At 32.1% G+C, this 22,021-nt stretch overlaps 1 protein-coding gene across 4 annotated transcripts in view; it reads left to right on the top strand.

The window, feature by feature from the left end:
- Window positions 1-2,755: 2,755 nt before the first annotated feature.
- Window positions 2,756-22,021, top strand: part of LOC120767293 (serine-rich adhesin for platelets-like) — a 93,620-nt gene continuing 74,354 nt past the window's right edge. For all 4 annotated transcript variants that reach the window (XM_040093174.1, XM_040093177.1, XM_040093175.1 and 1 more), the window contains exons 1-2: window positions 2,756-3,151; window positions 13,170-13,213. The gene's annotated coding sequence lies outside the window, so the exon portion shown is untranslated. The remainder of the gene's footprint in view (window positions 3,152-13,169; window positions 13,214-22,021) is intronic.

The raw sequence follows: 22,021 nt of genomic DNA, 5'->3' as shown, positions 1-22,021 counted from the left end.
AAAACATGTTCCTATATAATTAGGACCATTAAGTGAAGAATTTGAAATGAAGAAACTAAAGCCATGATTTTTGAAAATAAAACTGAGAAAATATATTCCTTTATAATTTGGAGCATTAAGTCAAGAAATCGATGTGAAGTAACTATACAAGTTTTTTTAGAAGTGAGTGTTGCATTGAAAAGGACAATAACCTAAAAAAACTAAGCTTCAAGTTTTATAGAGAAATTACAATTGAAACATGGAAACTACGAGAAATGTGAAATTGTATAAGTTCAGCTTAAAAACGGTGATATTTGAAAACATTATCAAAATCTGTGAAATGCAAGCTATGATTTAGGAATTAAGTAAGAGAAAAAAAGCTTATAGAGTTACTGACGAAGCTAAAATATACAATTTAGGATTGGTATGCTTAAATACATTCTATAAAAATAAAAAAAAAAAAAACTTATAAACAATCAATCAAAACGAGACTAAAATAAAGTGCACGAATTTCTCAACAAAAAATGAGAGAACGATACACAAAGTGCACTCCAAACACAAACGAAAAAAAATATTGTTTAATAAATGTGTTTTATTTTTTATTTCGATGGCAGCATAATTAATTAAAATTCCCGCCTAACAAAAAAAAACGAAAAAAAATGGACAAATAATATTGTCAGCAAAAACAGTGGCGAAAAATCGAGCAAAACTGCAAATCTCGTGACTAGTTTTTGCTTTACTTTTTCTGCCAATTTGTGCTGTGAAAAAAATATAAATATTTTGTTAAACGAAAATCGTGATGCGCCGAATGCGCGTGCGACACCAAAAAAAACTGTTTTCTAAGCAAAATTATAAAGTTGTTGTTGTAGTAAATATACAAAAATACGAAATATTATAATTAATTTGTTGGCTCTGCGAGCTGCCGCTGACAGCCGCTGCAAGCGAAGCGCGTAAAAAAAATACAGAAAAACTGAGCAGCAGCAGCAATAAGGAACAAATAATGGAAGACACGCGCAAAACAGTGCTAGAATTATTAAAAAATATATATACATATTTATATGCAATATGTGTGTGTGATGGCTTGTGCAAAGTGTCAAATAATGAATAAGCTGCGCTGCACGAATGGAAACAAGAAACACAGCCGTAAAAAACATAGTTTTTATATTTTTGTGGCAACTAATCAGTGCAAACTGTGCGACTACAATAACAATAACCAATAATGACGTTAAGTGTTAGGCTAGTAGAAACGATGTTTTGGGCGCAACATGTTTCGCAAAGAAATCAACAGACAGCAATAAACACCAAAGCAATAAAAAGTGTGTGGCTTTTGCTCGGTGAATTGTCACACAAAAAAAGAACAATAGAAAGTAACGGAAAAATAAGTGACTGATAAAAAAATGCTTTAAAGAAACAAAAACTGTTGTTTTAATACCACGATTTATTAAATTTGTTGAGACACTGTGTTTGTGTTTGTGTGTGCAAAATGACAAAAAACAAGTTGGCGAAACAGTTCAACATCTGATAAAAATCTGCAAATAAACAGCGAAATTTTTTGAAATATTATTTGATAATTGTGCTTAGCGTTTTTAATGCTTATAGAAATTTTATGCGAAAATCAGCCAATTTAGGGGTAACATGACATGTTTTTTTTCTGAAAATATGAAAGAATAATGATAATAAAATTTAAAAATTTGTTATACGAATGGAAACTAAATAAATATGAAAAAATAATTTACTTTTATTGTTATATAAAAAATTAACACGAATGAAAACTTAATTAAAAAACTGAATAACTTAAAAAATTTAATTTTAATATTTTTTTCAAAATTTTATTATATTGTAAGATGTTACATTTGTAAAACTGGATAAAAAAATTAAGAAGCACAAAACATGCCAGAGAAATTATTTAGCTGCCATTTGGTTAACCACACACAACAAAAATATGCTCGAAGTCGCACAAAAAAAAAATAACAGCAAGCCTCCAAAAATCTAATTTTTTCAAGCTTTTCTATATTTATTTTTTTTTTTTTTGTTTTTTTCTTAATTTTTTTTAATCATTTTTTGAGTGTTTTCCTTTTATTAGTTTTTAAGTTTTTTTTTGTTTTGTTTTTTAAATTTTCTTAAGTTTTTTTCTTTTGTTTGGTTTTGTGTTTTTATTTTTATTTTTTTTTTTTTGTAGTGACTTTCTTTATTTTAGTGTTTTTTAGTAATTTTTTTTTAATTTCCTAAGGTTATTTTTTAATTTCTTAGTGTTTTTCTAACATATAATAATACCCTTAATATTTCAGCCTTCGAAAAGCCATCTCAAACTAATTGCATTTGTTGCGCGCTGCTTTCACACAACTAAAATTATTTTATTAATTATTTTTTTTCCTTTAGTAGGCAACATCAAAACGGCTTTATCAAACAAAAATGCATTAGCACCAATTAAAAACTGCAATAAGAACACAGAACGACGAAAGTGAAATGTGAAAAAATAAAATAAATCAATTGAAAAAGTGTTAAAAAAACAAGAAACAAAACAAAAAGTTGCGTACAAAACAGCAAAAGCAACAAGTGAAAATGTATTTAAAAAATAACAGCATTTGAAAATATAAAAAATTCTAAAACAATAGCACTTCTAAATTAGTGAAAACTCAATAAACAAAATAGTGACTGTGAAACCCAGTTTAAAGTTGTAACAACTTCACATACACTAACAACAAAGTGCTAAAAAGTTTGTAAAAAAATATTTATCAAAAATTCATATGCTGAAGCAACAACTTTTTTATGGTGAAAAGGTGAAACAACAATTACAAAAATTCATATTTTAAAAGCGGATTCATATTTTGTAAACAAAATAAAAACAAACGCCAAATAAACCAATCAAAGTGCCAAAAGTGTGTGTCAAAACAAAAAGCAAGCATTAACAATTCCACGGCAAATATTTTCGGAATTCCGTTTTTATAAATACGCATATAGATATATCGGTTTGTGCGCATAGCACACTGACTTACATATACATTCGCGTATATTGGAGATATTACTTTATTATAACTGCATTTATATACATACATACATACATTTTTGGATATCGCCATGCAAATAACGGATATAGTCTTTTGTGAGACGAAAAATTGAAAAAGAACTTTGTTATATACCAACTATATATATATTTTATATACAAAAACAGGTGAGTGAGCAATAGTAAATTAAACAAATGAAAATTTAAAAAGTTGGTACATTGTTTTAAAAATTTTAAAACAAAAAACATACAATAACACCAAAAATATTTTTCTGTTGTCAACATAACATTCTAACAAATAGTGTTTTCAAATATTTTCGCCATTTTCTAGAGACATTGAGGAAGATTAGTATAAAGTTAACGTGACGTCAAAAAAAACTACTCTTAATATTTGCATTCATGCCACGATTTCTTCGATTATACCTGACGCTCTTCCTCCTCCTGCCTTTAGTTTGACAATTATCCGTTCTTCTCGTCTCTTCTGTTGCATAGATAATAACTATAGTACACAAAAACTCTTTAAGTCACTGAAACTGCATTTGGAGGCAAAAGTGGAAAATATGATATGTTTAGCTTTATTGTTGTTGTTATTTATGTTGATATAATTACGGTGTTATATGATGGTAAATTGTCTAAATTATACCCAAAGTCTGCTTAATGTACTTTATGTAGAAATATCTATATATCAATCAGAGTTCTGAGTCTTTAATAAGCCACCGTCGGCAAAACATTTATATTGACATTCCGAGGAAATCTATTTTGAAGCAGTTTCCATAATCATCATTATAATTTTAATATTTAGATCATGATCCTTGTCAATATGCCACAAAACAGCTAACGGCGACATTTAATCTAAAAAGAACACAAACCGCATAACAATACCCAAAACTAAGGCTTCAGGCCTTCCGATAAGTCGAAAAAGTCTTACTCTAATCCTCTAATGCTGCCAATTTATACCTTACAAACATTCCAAAATTGTGAAATTGCCTTATCTCTATTCAAATTAGTGAGTTGCCTGTTCGTTTCGTCGATCTTTAAGTATTCACAAACCGACGGCAGATGATTTCATTCCTAATGTCTACATATTTATGTATTGCTCAACGTTTTGGTGAGCTTTCTAGCTGTTCAAAGATTGTCATGGTTCTGTTTGGATGGTCTAGGAAAAAATTTCCAAATCTAGCTAGTTTTAAAAATATTGTTTAAAGTCTTCTAAGGTATATTTTTCGCCTTTTGGAAGATATAGACAATTTCTTGCTATTGATTTGGTCCATAATAATGTTCGTATAGGTTTTTGGTTTGTATTGATCCCAACTAATCGTAGATTTGTTTCACAAGGCTTTCGTTTGCCCAAGTTTTTTTTTTTTGAAAAAGGTCGATTTATATACATACATTCCAACTAATCTCATAGTACTTCTATTTCGCAATGGCAGATTTTTTCTCAAAGTCTTCGTTTTCCCGCGATATTTGAAAAGCTGTCGATTCAGTTTTGTTTTATCACATATTACATTATACAGCGCTGATTTTAAAATTTCTTTAAATGCTCGGTGGTTGATCTAATGAGTGGTTCATAAATATAAAAAAAATGTACAGAAAAAATTATTATATATAAATTATGTTAGATTGAAATTGAAAAATGTTATATTAATAAAAGGTTATATTTTGACCTATAGATGGGGTAGATAGTGAACCGGAAGGTCGAAAATATTTATCTTATGTAAATATATGGGGCCATAGCGAAGGTTTAACCCTATTCAACCCATTTTTGGCACAAGTTTGTTTCGATCCCGATATTTTTTCTAAGCTTTTTCGACAAAGCAAATGGTTTGGAAAAAAAAAATCTGAAATTTTTGTACTTCTGAACCATTCATAGGCATCTTCAAATGGTTGTGAACCAAAAGCATATGAAATTTATTTGAATGCAAAGACTTCTAGAAATGATAACTCAAATTTTAAATAATCTTTAATTAATTTGCTAGTTAAGGCATCACTAAATCTTTCGCTATAATTTTGCTGACAACAAAAACATTTGAGAACAGACAATAAATTGAATATGCTTGCAAGGCAATAAACCCATTCAGCCACCTAAATACGCCTGAATCAGGCAAATTCATCAAAAGCGTGTATGAATGAGTAGCGTGAGCGATTAAATATGTGTGTAAAATTAAATTTCTACGAAAGGATGTGAATAAGGAAAGTGAGCTGAGGGCATAAATACACTGAAATGCGTACAAACCTACACATATACAAACAAACATACATATTATATTTAGTGTACAACGAACTGTAAGCGCTTGATGGATTGCTGCACACAAATATATACTATATATGTATGTATGTGTTGTGGGTATATAAATATAACGTGTGACAGGCACTTCCTAGATGCCAACAACAACAGGCCGTAAATAAGAAAATAGCAATAATGTGACAAAGTGTAGGACAAATTGCAATTAAAAAGTGCAATGAGTGAAAACAACGACCGCAAAAGGTTGACGGAAAGTGCGACAAACTGCCGCGCGCTTTTTTAATTGTAAAATAATGAAAGTTCAAACAAAAAGGTGTAAAGCACATATACAAATATGAAGAAATCGTAAAAATAGCGCGAAAAGTTGAGCGAAGAAAGTCAATCATCCCGACAAGGCTCAGCAACCACTTAAACCCTGCAACTTGCAGCCTTGCCAGCGCTCAAGAACATGTGGCGAAAATTAATTACACTGTCACATCAATCAGAGAATATTATGAGCTCGAAAGGAGGAAAAGCATGTAATATCGAAAACATGTGAAAAATAAATGGATTAAAATAATGATAAAAAAAAGTAAAATAATCAAAATACAGTTTAAAAATGTTTAATTTAAAAAAATAATTTAAATGAAAAAATAAGAAAAAAATTTAAAAAATAATTTAATTTAATAAAAAAAAAATTGTAGTCAAAGCAAAAACAAAACATTAAAATTTTTTTTTTTAATTAAAAATGTTTAAAAAAAATTATTCAAAACATTTGAATAAATTAAAAAGTATTAGAAAAATTATAAAAGTAAAAAATAATATTTATTAAAGAAGTACAAACAAAAAAATGCTTAGGGAGTTTACTTCGTAGCTTAAAACATTATAAAATTATTCATAAAAATTAAAATACTATTAAAAAAATGTTTTAAAAATTAAAAAAAAATAAACAATTAAAAGAAATATAAAAAATATTTTTGAAAAAAAATATTATAGAATACTAAGATCGGAAGAGCACAAAATATTTTAAGAAAAATTAAAATTTAAAACCAAATAAAAAATAAATAAATTTCAAATAATTTAAAAAAAATAAAAATAAAAATGGTTAAAAATAAAATAAAAACTGAAAATAATTAAACTAAAAATAAAAAAAAAAAAAACAAATTAAATACAATAAATAACACCGCAAAACGAATTCGCGATTTATTATGGTCACAGCAACAAAAAAAACAACAACAATGCTTGCAGGCAAACGAACACCTTCATCAAGGCAAATCAAAGCCGTTGACAACAATAAAGATACTACACACGCACACATGTCTACAGATATGATCCCCATATGCTGAAAATGTATGTATGTACATACATATGTATTATATAAATTACATATATACTTTCTGGCGTTGACACTGATGCGTGTAGGGACAATGACGCGCAACGGAGACGGCCGGCCAACCCACCGCGCCGCTTTATTCCGTGCAACGGCACTTGCATCTGCTAAAAACACAAAACAGAAAAAAAGTATGCCAAAAAACACGCGACGATGCCTAGCTCATACTTGCCCCACCCACAACTCATTTTGTTGTGACAATGTCAAATTTGAATGTAATAATTCTCCGCGTTTTCCTGACGCATGTCATGGATATTGTTTATTGTTGTTGCTTTCTTTATTTCGCACACATTTTTTGCCGAGCACTTGCTGCCGCCAACTTTTGATTTATTGCCGCGAATGCTCGATAATTTCGTCTTAATTATGGATTTTTTTTATTGAAAATTGTCGCTTTTCTTGAAATTATGACTATTCAGTGTGTAGGTGTATGTGTGAGTGAGTGTCGTTCAAGAAAATTACACTTAAAACCGCAGCTGGACAGCCTCGGTTGGAGAGACAGCTGGACAGTTGGACAGCTGGGCGCATGAACTGCACCGCCAGAGGCCAGACATGGGTGACAAAAGCTTTGACACATCACAACTGGTGCATCGAGCTGACATCTACACATACACACGTGTGTGTGAAGAAAAGAAAACCCCGTTAAAATATGTGACATTTTATTTATTTTAATGCCATCAGCTTACGCAGACAAAACAAAGGCGTTTTCCTCGGGAAATGCGATACTTTTACCTTCGCTTTTTAAGTGTTTTTCAGTGGAATGCTAAGCGACGTGAGGGAGGGGGTGTAAAGTGTAGAAAGTTCAATACTATGCCTGAGCAAGTGATGACTCTTTAAGACAAAGGTGATGGGAAGAAGATGGTGTAAATGCACTTTTAAATAGTAATGACCGACTAACGACGAATTTGAGGCTAGATTGAACATGGTCTCTTCCCAGTAATCTTTTAGCACCCATCCGGTAGTGGATTTAGAATTTCTTTTTGGTGGCAGTTTGTGAGAGAGCTTTGGAATTAGTACTATATATATATATATATATATATATATATGTTAACGGTAACGGTGGCATAAACTGAATACCTCGGGAGACAAGTGGTGCAATAGCATATGGTTACTTAATGTCAGTTTTCCGGCTCAAAAAAGAAGAGCAAGCACTTCTATTATACTCAAAAGCTTCTATTAAGCTCAAATGCTTCTATTAAGATCAAAAGCTCCTATTAAGCTCAAAAGCTTCTCGTTTAATCCGGAGCGACTGACGAACGCATTGTCTTACAATTTATCAATGATACAGGATGATGAGTAACAAACTGTTGGATTGCTTTAAATAAGAGATTTTGAGCCTCATAATTGGAAACACTCAGATTGGCATCTACAACATAGAGAGAAATTACTAAATCGAGACCTGCATGACTGATTTAGTCTAGAGTTGGTATTATATACTATATGGTATATATGGTGTTATTGTTGTTTTTGGCTTTTGCTATAAATACCTGTGAATATACTCATGTTTCTTCACTAAAGAGTTCATAATTGGACTTAGTTAAGACTCATGATATTGAGATCTTTCTGCAGAAATTGTATCTGAATCAACATTCACCCCATAACAGGGAATCAGGAATATTAAAAAAAAAAAATTGGTATATTGAGACCTAACCTAGGAAAGAAAAAAAATCGATCGAAGAGCCTTAGATCAACAAGCAGATAATGGGCCAGTAAACTAAAAAAACAGCAAATACTCAATTAATAATAACAACAAAAACTACTTTATGCAATTCGGAACCTCAAAAGCCATTTAACGAAATTTACGAAACCCTGAAAAAATATACAAAAAATTTTAGCGAAAGTTTTAACAATTCACATAAATACTGTTATTTACTTTACTAGGTATATATGTATGCGTGCTGTAAAATTGTTTATTTTCGTATCAATTCAGATTCGCTATCTTTGTATCTTTGCTTTACATATTCATACACACACACACACTCGTACACTCATTCCTACTGGCGAGCACATCTTTCAATACTGTCAATCTTTTGCGCTGCATAACCCTGTTGAGCGTTTATATTTTAAATGCATGCATCCATATGTACATGCATAAATAAACAAACACTCACACATACATTGTATATATTTATATATATTTCACATTGCATTTAAGGTCACCACTGACACACCTCGCCTTGATGGCCTGCAACTGCTTGAAGCTGAAAAGACACGCGTTCTTCAACTTACATACCTACAGGTGTATATGTGTATGTGCGTATGCTTGTATGTTATATGCCTTACTGCACATACCTGTAGCTCTATACATTCGGCCCCTGTATTTGTTTAAACAATTTGCGCCATACTTCTTGACCTCGAAAGCGGCAGATTTGTGTGTGCCCGCCCGCATGCTGCTTTACTTTCAGCAATTCAACCAGCAATATTTACAATATCCACGCACACACACACACATATATACATTTATATGTGTTTAGTTTTGTGTATGCTGTGTAGCATCATCTTCAAAGCAGCGTGAGTGTAAACAAATTAACGAGAAGCTAGAAGATCTGCATTTTACCGGCTGTGCTTGACCATTGATTTGGCAGCTGTGGCTAAAATGATGTACACCAACAGTGGTAGCGAATTTGGCAGCAAATATAAATAAATACAATTTTTTTTTTAAATTTTCAAAAATAAAAAAAAAATAATATTAAAATATATATTTCTTAAAATATTTACAATTTTTACAAAATAATATTAATAAGCGATAAAAAATTAGAAATTTTTTTGTCAAAATTAAAAAAAAAATACTTATTTTTGACAAAACTCTATTTCTTCTTTTTTTGTTTTTGTGTTTTTTAATTTAAAAAAAAATTCTAATTTTTTTATCGCTTATTTATAAAAATAGAACTAAATGAAGCTTTCATTTTTGACAAAACTCCATTTCTTAAAATTAAGTCTATTTTTTGGTTTTTTTTTTTTAATTTTGACAAATTAAGTTTATTTTTTTTTCAATTTTGACAAATATCGCTTATTTATATGAATTTTTTACCATTATTTTATTTCTTTTTTTAATTTTACTAATACTTTCTTTTATAATTTTTTGTTATTGTTTTTTATATTTGGCATTTTTCATTAATATTTAATATTATATATGTACATACATATATCATTATTTATTTTTAATTTTAATTTTACTATGTTTTTTAATATTCTATTATTCTTATTTCAAGCCTTTTATTTCTTCCTGTTTATATATTTTATTCAATTTTGATAATTTGTTATAATTTATTTATTTTTTATTTTATTTTTTTTTTAATTTTACTAATTTTTGTTTTACCACTTTTATTTTATTTCTCTATTTTCTTTTACCTAAAACCCAAAATCTATATTTTCTGCAATTTACCCAAATCTGTCTATTCTTACTTCAAGCTTTTGTTTCATTTTTTCTTCTTTTTATTCCAAATTGAACACTGATTTCCTCAGCCGCTGCGCTGCTGTTACAAACAAAATCTAATTAAAATCAAAGCAAAGCAAAAAAAATTGGAAGCCAAATCTCAAAAAGCATAAAACCGACCATCGCGGCGGAAAGTATTTAAATTTTCGCCGATTTTCCTATTTACGAGCATTTCTGCGCTGTTTCAGCTTCTGCAGACGCGAACACGAGCCAAAATTATTGGCAGTTGTCCAAATTTCATGGTTAAGACGGAAAGAAGAACGGTCGTGGCGTTGCGCCAATGCGGCTGACGGTAGCTCTTCGTGCTAAGAAGTGTTGGACCCGTAGATGGTTGAGAAGCTGCTTGGTATTTCGGCACTGTCCGTTGGCCATTTGTGCTAGTTGTTCGTTGCTTGAACTGTTGCTTTTAGTTTGTGTTTTTTGCTGTTTCTAGTTTCTTTTTTTTGTAAGTTTGCTTATTTTTGGTTTTTTGTTTTCTTCTTCGTTATCGCTAATGTTAGGCGTTGGTTGCTCTGTGTTGAGGTATAGTGTTGTTGTGGGTTTTAATTTCTTTTTTTTTCTTTATGGTGGTTTTGGCATTCTTTTTGTCAATAACTGTGCTTTAATGGATTAAATTTTCGTTAATACATACTTCCAAACGTATTGTTTTTGCCTCTTTCTTTTACTGATAAACTCAGCCTAACTACGCCGATACCTATTTCGATCTTATCTCAGTGTTTTTTATCAGTATTATTGGTTACTGTTTTAAGGACGATGATAGTATATGTATGTATATTGTGTAAATCTTTCATCAGAACCACTCTTTATACTTTTCTCTAGACTCTGCGTGGCTTTTTTAAAGCCGATCTCTTTCGAACTAAAAATATAGCCACTTAATCCACGTTTGGGAAATGTTCCGACATCATTTGTATCAAATATAACGAGTTCTATTGGCTTACTTTGGGCTTGAGAACAGTCTTCATATTGGGAGCATTACCAATGGATCAAAATCAATATTTTTCGTGCATACTCGGTAAAATGAAGCTTATAAGAGAACGCACCAGCGCCTCCTCATATCTCATTGGTCCAGTTAGGACTCAGCTTTACAGTATTATACCAATCTATACTAAGACTGCGTCATCTAGTTTGAAAGATCGCTGAATATGGACCACATATGACCGTCTCCACCACACTTTCGACAGAAACTTGATTAAATATGAGACTATAAAGCTTCTATCTGCTGAGTTATTGTCATTTTACCGCTTCTTACTCGATAAGAACCCAACACGGCCGCATCAGACTAATACCACACTATTCCTCGACTACAATGGATTTATTTACGTCACCTCAGCTGTACCACGCATAATGCGGACACCATCTTGCCCGCAATTCTGTCATGTTTTCTTATGAGACACTTTGTCGGAAGGCATGCGTTCATAATTTCAACGAAATACATTTTGGTCTGCCCTCAAACGAAAACAAAAACCCGCACACATTGCCACGCCGACACTCGAATTGACAAGCAATGGCATCGTAAACTTTTTCGGCGCTAAAGCGTGTCGGCTAAGTAACTAAGTGCTTGGGTGTGGGCGTGCGCCCTCTCTCCGCTCCGCACCACCCCCACTGGGGGTCGCAAGACAATAGCGAAACTAAAATAGATTAGAAATGCTGAAATACAAAGTTGGGCAGCACTTTGTTGCACGTACTTAAAGGCAGATGGGCCCGCGCACACGAGCGGCCAATGCTTGTTGCAACAAACTGTGACGATTTCTTGCTTCTTGCCTTGGACCGCATTTACGTATAGCCTACGTGTAGAAGCACACGGCTGCTGAATAGTGCTAGTGCTAGTACTAAGTAAGTGGCTAGCGAACATTTCGACATTTGTTGTTGTTACGCGGTCAATATATTTTTGTTTTTTGTGCTGGCATGTCCCATTCGTTGGTCCACCGCGGACTGTGCGCCCGAATTCTGTTTGTCGCTGTGCGAGGTCAGTCGGCCCATGTTGGCTGCTAGCCGCTGGCGCTGTCTGTTGTTGTTGTAGTTGTTGCTGGCGCATCTTTTGCTTCTTGCCTGCCACGAATCGTGTGTGCACTGGTCATCATTGACGGTTATTTTTAAACAAATTAAAAAGGCTGTCAAATGTTGCGCTGCCGTACCCCTCCACCCCCCGCTCCTGCCGGCTGTGTGCGGTTTATTTTGGTTATTGTTTACCGGTTTGTGGTTCGGTAATTGTTTTGCTGCTGGCGCTGGTTTTTGTTGTTGTTGTTACAGTTGGCAATGTGGTTGTTGTTGTTGCATTGAGTGACATTTATTGCCAGCACCATTGCCATCGGCAATATTTGGCCGCCTGTCGCGCTGTCGAACTGTCCCAGCGGTTTTTGCTGCTGTTGATTTAAGTGTATGTGTGCTAGTGTTCATGTATAAGTTCACATGAGTGTATGCATGTGTGTGAGAATGACGGCTGCTGCATGTTGCGCCCAGCAGCAAAACATTTCACTTGGCGTTCTTTACAGTTATTTAGTTTCTATTTATTTATTTTTTTTTTTGTATATTTCTTGTTGTTATTGTTGTTGGCTGCTGCTGGCGCATTTTTCGCCACTCAATTCAATTTGAGTTTTGTTTTTGTGAGCCAAGGCAATTTCTTTTACGCTATTCCCTGTGTGGCTGAGTGTTGCCACTGAGTGGAAGCAGATGCATAACTGTTGTTTTTGTTGCAATTGTGGATTTGTACTCAAATTTTATTTCCTTCAATATTTGTAATAAAATGATAAAATTACAAAAAAATTTGAAATTTCACAGAATAATTTTTTATAATAATAAAAAATATGTATATTTATTTTTGAAAATAATAAAAAAAAAATTATATATACATATGTAGATGTATCATATTTTAAGATATTTTTTTATTTATTTTGAATACATATATATTTTTTTTCATTACTTTTACGAATATAGCTGTTTAGTTTTTGGAGAGTTTTTATTATTTTATCTAAATTTTTTTGTAAGTTTTATTTTCAAAATATGTTTTTATAAAAATATAATTGATTAATAATTTAAAAAAATATATATAATTAGTTTTTATACCTAAAGTAATTATGAAATTAAAAAGTATGCTTATAACAGTTTGAATATAATTGAACATTATTTTTCTTTCTCTTTTCAGCCAATTTTATGAGGAGGATCTAAGCTATTCAACTTAAAAATAAGGTAAGTGTTAAAGTATGATTTCAAGAAAATTTAAAAATTTATGAAAAATGTAAGAAAGCTATTTTTTTAATGTTTTGAGGGCGTCAAAGAATTTAAAAACAAAAAGAATCAGTTAATTGAATACTCAGATGATTTAAATTCGAATTTTGAAAAAAATCGGTAATTATTTTTTAGTTTCTTGAAAAATATACTTAAATATTAATCAAATACCAAAATTTTTTAAATTTTAATTTACGAAAACTTTTGCGAAGTATAAAAAATAAATAAAAATTATTCTATTAATTTGAATATTCAGAAGATTTAAATTCGAATTTTTTGAAAATAAATAGGTAAAATATTTTTTAGTTTCTTTAATCCTTTTTTAAAAGTTTTACGATTTTTAAAAAATAAATTAAAAATTTTAATTTTAATTTAAAATTATTTTTTTTTCAGTTTTAATCCTTGATTATATTTCGTAAATAAAAAAGAAACCAAATTAATAAATTTAAATAAAAAATTTAATTTTTTTTAAGAATAAAAAAATTATTCAAAAAATTCGAATTTAATTTATCTGCGTATTTAATTTACATAATTGAAACTGCTATTTGTTTTTTTTAATTTCTCTAGAATCAGATTTGAAAATATGTATTTCTTTACTTGCAGTAAAAAAAAAGAAAAAGCTAATTTCTTAAACATTTTCTAAAGGATTGAAAATTGTATTAAATAATAATTATTATTAAATAATAAAAATTACAATTTTTACAACGTTATTCTTTATGATTTATACAAAATAATATCCAAAAGATATTGGAAGTTACAACGTTTTTCATCACGTTTGAAAGAAAAGAAAAAAGATTGCAAAATTACAAAATTTTTATTTCCAGTGTAACCAAAAATATATATTATATTGTTAATTGCGCAACTATTTTTAATTTAATTTAATTTTTAACTTTTTTTAAATAATTTTTTGTATAATTTATTTATTTATTTAATTTTTTTTTTCTAATTTCTATAATTTTTTTTTTTCCTTAGCACTTGAAAATGCAAATTATAGTTAAAAATTTTATTTTCATTGTAATTGTAAATTATTTTATTTAAATTTTTCTGAAATTATAAGTCCTGTGTTATGTTGAGGGTCCGGTTTAGTGTATCAGATTAAAACTTAAAAATTGTAAGTTGTGCTGAGAGCTAACAATTTTTTTCAGTGTATAAACAATAGCTAGATCTTATATGCGCTACACATTTGCTTTCAAAATGTCTCCTCGCCACACTAGCAATACCAGTGAGGCAAGCATATCAATTTTGCATCAACACCAGAAAACCGCTGCAGTCAGTCAATAGCCTTCACTTCCGCCGCTTGGCCAACATTACCGACACGCATACATACATACAAATACATACATACGTCATACCAACGTCATCCGCCTAGCAGCAGCAACACCAACAACTATGGCGGCGGCCACTCATATGTGCCACGATATGCTAATTCGCTGCTGGCTGCCGGCGTCAGCCGCCTACTGCGTCATTGTGCCTTCCACCGCCAACACCATATCCAGCGTCGATGGCACCACTTTGTGGCTCTTGTCATTTCACTTTGTTCTATTAGACGCTCTTCCGTTCGGCAGCGGTGGTCGGCGGTGAAAGTGTCTGTACGCTGCGGTGTTGGTGGTGTTCGTGTCCTCGAAGGTCCGACCACAGTTGTCGCTAATGCCACCCCTGCCACTCACCCTCTTCACTGTCTCTCTGGCCACTTGAGCGCTTAAGTGCTGGTGCATTCAATTTGTAAGCTTCTACGCTTGCATGTGTGTGTGTATGCGGCTCGCACATGTATGTGGTTAATTTGCTTGACAGTGTCGGTGTCTGCGTGTCACTGCTGCTGCTGTCATGCCTTACTATGTAAATTTGCACGCTCAGCTGGTGAAGTGTGCGCTCGTCCGTCGGCACCGGATGTTAGACGTCGTGCTCCAATTTCCTTCGCAGTGACGCCATCTTTGACCGCCTTCGTCTTCGTCATCTTCATTTTGTTCTTGCGGCCTGCTTGATTCGCTTGCTTTTTTTTTGCTTGACACAGACACAGCAAGCAACCCGACACCGCGCATCGTTTCGGCAGCGTTCTGCCACAGTGTTTTCTCTTGTTCTTCGTCGTTTTCTTTTACACAATTTGTTTGCTTTTGCGGTTGAACGCTTGCTTTGTTGCGTCGTTCTTAAGTGGCACGTGTTTGTTCATATGTATGCATGAGGTCGCGAACTCCCCAAGCAATTTGACATTCTTTAGCTGTTGTCAAATCGCATTTCAAACGCCCGTGACGAGCTCTTTCTCCCACTTATGTACCTGAAAATAACTATTTCAGGTCACTTTGTTGTCGGTCCTTAGCCGCTTTCGCAAATTCTCTTGCGGTAGCTCTAGTTTTTTTCCCTTGCATTTGTGTTTTCGCTAATCTCTCGCTTAATAAGAACTAGTCCGAGTTGTTTACTTAACCACAAAAGCTTTTCAGTTAGCCCTATGCTTTCAAAAAATAGGGAGGGTTTTAGGATTTTCAGCAATAAATAATGCGAATAGTGGGAGGTAGCAACTGCTAAATTTTCTTAATTCAATTTAATTTTGTTTTCTGTTCACCACGAAACAATTTTTTTTGCAAAGTAAAGCTGCCATATTATTTAAAATTCGATTTAATTTTTTTCTTACGATCTTTGCAAAAATTTCGCACTAAAATATGAAAATAAATATTTTTTTTCAATGCAGAGTTGCCATATATTTAAAAAAAAATAATTTTTTTCTTTCGATCTTTACAAAAATTTCTCACTAAAATTTAAAAGGAAATATTTTGTTTTTGCAATTCAGAATTGCCATATTTTTTTTATCTTGTTTAAATTTTTATTTTTTCGTCGCTGTAAAAATTCCACAGTATAGTTTTAAATATTTTTTTTTTGTTTTTTGCAATCCAGAGTTGCCATATTTTTTTAAATTTTAGTATAATAGTTTTCCTGCCACCTCTACAATAATATCACACTGAATTAAAATATATATTTTTTTGAGGTGCCACATCTTTTAAAATTTGATTTAATTTTTACCTTTTCGATCTTTCCGTGGCTGTAAAAATTTCATAGAAAAAAATTCCTTATTTTTAATGTAATAGACACAAAACTTTCATACTCAAAATTTAAATAAATATTTGTTTTCATTGCAGAGTTGCCATATTTTCTCAAATTAATTTTAAAAAAATTTCACACAAAAATTTTAAAATTTAAACCGGAGTATATCCACGACAAAAACACATATGTATATTTTTTAAAAAAGTGTTGCCATATAATTTTAATTAAAATTAAAATTTTATTATTTTTTTATACTACCTAAATATAAAGAAACTCACGCACAAACTAATGTTGATATTAATAAGCACTTTCAAAAAGATTTTCTTGAACAGAGTTGCCATGACACAGAAATTGTGCTTAAAAACAATAACTGCTGCAATAATTTAGAGGAGTCTAATTCATTTACTCTGCTTGTCAACAAAGTTTATAATATTATTTAATAGTTATAAATTCAATACTAAATGCAAAATTTTCGGAGAGAGTTGCCACATAAATTTTTGTAATTAGGTAAAAATTGTTATGAAGGATTTCTTCCATACATTTTATGATTGCCAGTAACTACATACTGTACTATCTGAGATAGTTGTCATATGATAGTTCATATATTATAATTTGTTTTTTTTTATAAAAAAATTTTAATAAATTTTAATAAAAATTTTTTTCATTATAAAAATTTTTATTTTATATTTTCATAAAAATTTTTCTTTAATTTTTTATAAAAAAATAATTTTTTTATTATTCTTTTATCTTCTTATTATTTTTCCATACAAGACAAAGTTCAAAATTGAGCATGTTTATTTTTGTCTTTTAAAAATATAAAAAATAGAGCGAATGTATTCTACAGTTGGATTGATTACACTTCTCTTCTCGTTTTCAACAACTGTCAATAAAAGTGTAATATTTAAAGCAACCAATATATTTATTCACCAACTTCCTCAGCTCACCACATACGCCCACTTTCGCGTATTGGCTGCTGGCACCAATAAATCCGTAGCATTCGTACAAACATATGTATGTATGTGTGTACAGGACCATCAGTCGCGCTCAACGATTTACGGTCATTCGTAAGCTTAAGTGCAAAGTAGTACAAGCGAAGGGCAACAAGCGAGACAAAAGGAAGCGAGCACATGTACAGCATGATAAATAGAGTCTCTGCTTTCCGTTGAATTGCTTTTCACGCTCGCCGTGGCCATTCAGCGGCAAACATAAAGCTTGAGAGCACGTACATGCTGAAGCAATCACTTGTGCGTAAGTCTGCATGTGTGTGTGTGTGGTGCTTTCAACATTGGACTGTGAAGATTTGAGCTGCTCCAATGCATTGATTGCTACTCGGCGGCAATAATAAATCAACTGGAGATTTTCAACTATATCAATGGCGTTATACCAAAAATAAAGTGAAAAGAAAAATGAAAATTGAAAAAAAAGTAAATTTGAAAAATCGAAAATAAAATTCCCTTTTTCACAACTGCTCATCTGCGCAATGATTGGCGCTACGTGCCGTTCGCTCTAAATTATTCCTTAAGGATATCAATTGCCAATGTGGTAGCGGAACTGAAGAGTTATATAAAACCTATTTGAAGTGTACATATACATATGTGTATGTAGGTAGGATTGCTTGTAAGCGTTTGAAAAACGTTCGTTGCAAAGTACTGCAGATCAAGTAATTTCAAAATGTTTGAGGGACAATGCTTGGAAGGTTGTTAGTAGACAGTAAATAAGTACATACATACATGTATGTATGTATGTAGATTATAGCTATGGAAACGCTAAACTAGGTGTTAAATTGAAAAAAATAAAAAAAAAAAATAATTTACAAAAGTGTTGGAAATTGTATACACATGTACATATGTACATATGTATGTATATTTATGAAATTAAGCGAAAATTATTAATTCCGAAAACTACTCCGACAATTCGGAGTGGTTTGAGTCATTCAAAAATAAGTGTTAATTAAAAGCTAAGCTAAATATATTTATTCCGAAAAAATACTCCGAAAATTCGGAGTGATTTTATGACACGCATAAAACGTTTTCTGAATAAAATCAAGCCAATAATTGATTTGAAAAGTGTATTAATTAAAAGTTAGGCTAAAATTATTAATTGCGAAAGATACTCCGAAAATTCGTAGTGATAATATGTCTTGCATAAAACATTTTTCAAATAAAATCTCGCCAATAATTCATTTAAAATGTGTTTTACAATAATTTTTTTTTATATTCGCTGCAAATTAAGTAATTCGGATACACTACATTTTTAATTTTAACTTTCAATTTAACTTTAAGCCATCGAGTTAATACTATTTCTCTTAATTCTTCTTCTTTCCAATTACTTCTTAGCATTCACAAAAGCCGTTTTAAAGTGCCTCGACCTCAATTGGTCGAAGAACAAATGACGCACATGTGACCCAACCCAAACCCAAGCCAATTCAAACCAAAATCCTTTAAGCCAAACACTTGGCATGTTCATGCAGGCACATAATACACAAATACATATATTTTTACCAATATACAAACATATACTTACGCAGATAGTATATCAAATTTCCACAGAACAAATTGCAGTGTAGCTTATTTGAATGCATAGCGTATACACACACATACATATGTATATAGGCGAGTGAGTGCAATGCCAAAAACGTTCATCAATTATCAGATGAGTTGTAAAAGCTATAACCATAAATTTATCGAAAAAGCCAACTGTCTCCTCTACTAACACATGTGATGATCAATGAGCTTGTATGTGTGAGTGTGTGATTGATTGCTGAAAATAGCATACTTGGCCTACAAACAGGCGCGCAGCAGCACATATACAAAGCAGCAGCATAAGTCAAGTCGCTGTGAATGTCCTTGTGAGAGAATTTCGATTACTATTTTTTATGTTTTTGCATTTTCGTTGCCAAAGATTTGCATGATGGCCACAGGCTGTTGCCACAAATGTGTTAAGTGCAGCCGGCTCACATTATAAGCGACATGATAGTTGTATGTGGCATATAAGTATGCGCATATGTATATATATTTACTACTTGTGTGTGTGTGTGTGTTTGTGTGTTTTTGCAGGGTTTGTAGGCATCGAAAAGTGTTCGAAAGCGCTGTGTTGGCACAAAATTTGGCCTCACGACAATTGGCTTGTACGCGCAGCGAGTCCATGACTTGGCTGTGGCCTTCAACTTTGACACCTTTTTGCAATAATTAATGCATTGTATTTGGAGTATATATGTATATTCTGAATTTTCGATAGGTATTTATGCTTGCAAGATTTAAAAATATTATTTTACTTTAAAAAATAGTATTTTTTTTTTGAATTTGTAAAGAAATATTATTTTCAAATCTTAAATTACTTTCCTCTTTTTCTTCATATTCTTTGAGAAATTTACTAAGTTTTCCATCTTCTTCAATTTCTTCCTTTTTCATCATTTTCAATATTATCCAATTTCGCTTTCCTGACAACTTCAAAGCTGTATGAAGCATTTTAACGTGTTGCCTACGGTTGCCTTTCGTATGTGTGTGTCAGAAATTTTATCACAGCATCATCATATATTTTATTGCTCAATTTTCATTTTCTGCCAAACATCTCTTTCTTCTGACATTATTCATATATGTATGTATGTCTCATATTCTGTCTGATTGTATGTTGATATACAGTTTGACAGGATATTCTCGTTTGAAAGGCTTAAATGCAAGCCAATTTAACAGAACAAAAGCCGAGACGACAACTTCCCAGTGGAAATCAATTAAGTTGAGTCGCTTTACTAGCAAGAATAAAAAGCATGTACAGAAGTAAGAGAGTATGTATTTTTACTTTATGTACTCGGTGTAGTAAAGAAGGCAGCAAGTACAGTGAGAAGGAATGGATGCTCAGAATAACCAGCTGTTCTTTTCTCATTCTTGCTATAAAATTTTTTCTTCTCAACAAGTCAATTCTCATCTACTTTATAGCAAAGTAAAAATTGAGAAATTTTGTAAACACATTTTAGTAGTTCATTGGGAAATCAAAACTACTTGTCGGCTTGTTCTCAAATATATAGTATACATTTTTACAACTAATCTACCTTCACAGTTATTTTTTCATTTTCTAAGCTATATGTATATGGTAAGCAAAGCTATCTCAATAGCAATATTTCACATAATTATACAGCGATGACCAACTTTTTAGATATGTTTTAATTATCTAATTATCTTTCGCTGTTGTCTTTCTCGCACACACACTCTATTTTTCTTTCTCCCTCTTTTTCTATTACTCCCTCTTCCTTTTTCCTTTCTCCCACCATTTTTCTCTCGCTCTCTGTGGTCTATTTTGTCTTTTTTTCTCGCACATATTTATCCTATTCTTTTTTTTATCCATTTTTGAGGTGTTTTGAAAAATTTGTAGTTCTCAACCGGTTTTAAAATAGAGTTTTGTTAACCGAAAACCAAAATTTTGCTAAAAATCTTCGACTACAGAATTTTACTTTGAAGCATAACCATTTTTGAGCTTCACTGATTAAAAATATAAATTTCATTTTTTACAAACTGACTTTTTACTTGACAAAGATCATGCTGAACTGATTATAAGGAATATAAGATAAAAGCATATTCGTAGATATGTTTTACTTTTCATCCTTTCGTCCATAAATGTTCCGGAGTACTTAAGCTTTTTATCGCCTTTACTTCCACACATTCTGCTGCTCAACTGTGCTACCTATTATCTGTCTGGCGAGATTTCCTCTCTTCTCAACGCACTTTTCTTCAGCGGCAAGAGCAAGTACTTAGTCGTGAGTGCAAATTGTAATTCCTGTCGTTTCAGCAAATGGACTGGAAAATCTTTTCACTAACAAATAGTCTGTCTGCTGCAAATATCGCATTACATACCTATATATACGCATTCTTGTGTAAAAACATTTCTGCATTCTCTGCTTGATGGCGTGGTGGTCCCCTTAACTCTCTTACCTGCGTATTTGTGTTTTTGACAACCAACTCTTGGTCGAACTCGAATACAATTGGAAAGTGCGTAAGTCCTCTATTCTAACCTATGTATATCTGTGATATATTTACACATATGTCATTTGTTTTTATGCTTTGTTCTGTGCCATGATTTGTTCTCCCTCTAACTTTAAAGGCTCTTCATTTTTCGGTGGCAATCAGGAAAATGCAATTAGTTTCTCCTAAAAATGATTAGCAATAAAGTTTTTATTATTGTAGTTCGGAATTTCTTTGATATAACCAAGCACGCTTATCCAGATGTTGCTTTAGCAAGAAGTGGTGTGTGTTCGGTGGCACCAGGCCTTTTTGGGGGGCCGGAAAGAGGTCGTTAATAAAGACCGAAAGAATGAGCAAATCCAAAGTGTCTTTTTCTGGCATCAACGCCAAGTTTTACGTGGAAGTCCTCAAGAGACTCAAATGAAGGGTCAATCGGGTCCGACAATATATCGCAGCCAATTGGAAGTTGCACCACGACAACTCAAGGCCGGCATCCTAACGCTTCCGCAGCCGCCCTACCGGCCAGATGTGGCTCCTTCGGGCTTTTTTTGTTTCCTTGCCTGAAAAGGCCGATGAAGGGGGATCCAAGCAGCATGCACCTCGTCGATCAATGCTATTCCGAAGAAAAACTTCCGTGACGCCTTTGTTGCTTGGAAATCGCTCTGCCAGCGCTGCATCGACGCAGAAGCAGCCTATTTTGAATGTTTTTAAAGAATTGTAACGATTGGTTCAATAGTGCTATTACGTTCCGGACTGCCAAATTTGCAGTTAAGCCAGTGTA

Source organism: Bactrocera tryoni, chromosome 2, assembly GCF_016617805.1.
Source record: "Bactrocera tryoni isolate S06 chromosome 2, CSIRO_BtryS06_freeze2, whole genome shotgun sequence".
Taxonomy (NCBI): Eukaryota; Metazoa; Arthropoda; class Insecta; order Diptera; family Tephritidae; genus Bactrocera; species Bactrocera tryoni.
This window is presented reverse-complemented; position numbering and strand designations above follow the sequence as displayed.